This window comes from Pteropus vampyrus, unplaced genomic scaffold, assembly GCF_000151845.1.
Source record: "Pteropus vampyrus isolate Shadow unplaced genomic scaffold, Pvam_2.0 Scaffold36, whole genome shotgun sequence".
Taxonomy (NCBI): Eukaryota; Metazoa; Chordata; class Mammalia; order Chiroptera; family Pteropodidae; genus Pteropus; species Pteropus vampyrus.
Window position 1 is genome coordinate 6622751 of NW_011888817.1, and position 324 is coordinate 6623074.

The following is a 324-nucleotide window of genomic DNA, read 5'->3' on the forward strand; positions in this document are numbered from 1 at the left end:
AAATGGCGGTTGTCTAAGCATGAGAACAGAAGTGTTAGCAGGAGTAACACAATTAGACAGCTGACAATTATTACAAGATACATTAAATTGATTAGTATTATCATCTACGGTAATATTGAAATTTCCTAACAATAATATATATGGGACATTAACACAAGTTCTAAGGGCATATGAGAAGCTTTCTCCTGAACCACTACTGTGTGAATTGGTCCGAGATTCATTAGTCATACTAATACTCATTGTCACAAGTCCGGCAGCCAGTTTCCAAATATGAGTCTGCCAAGCGCCAGAGCTTGTTTTCCAGAGTCCAGCAGATAAAGCAGT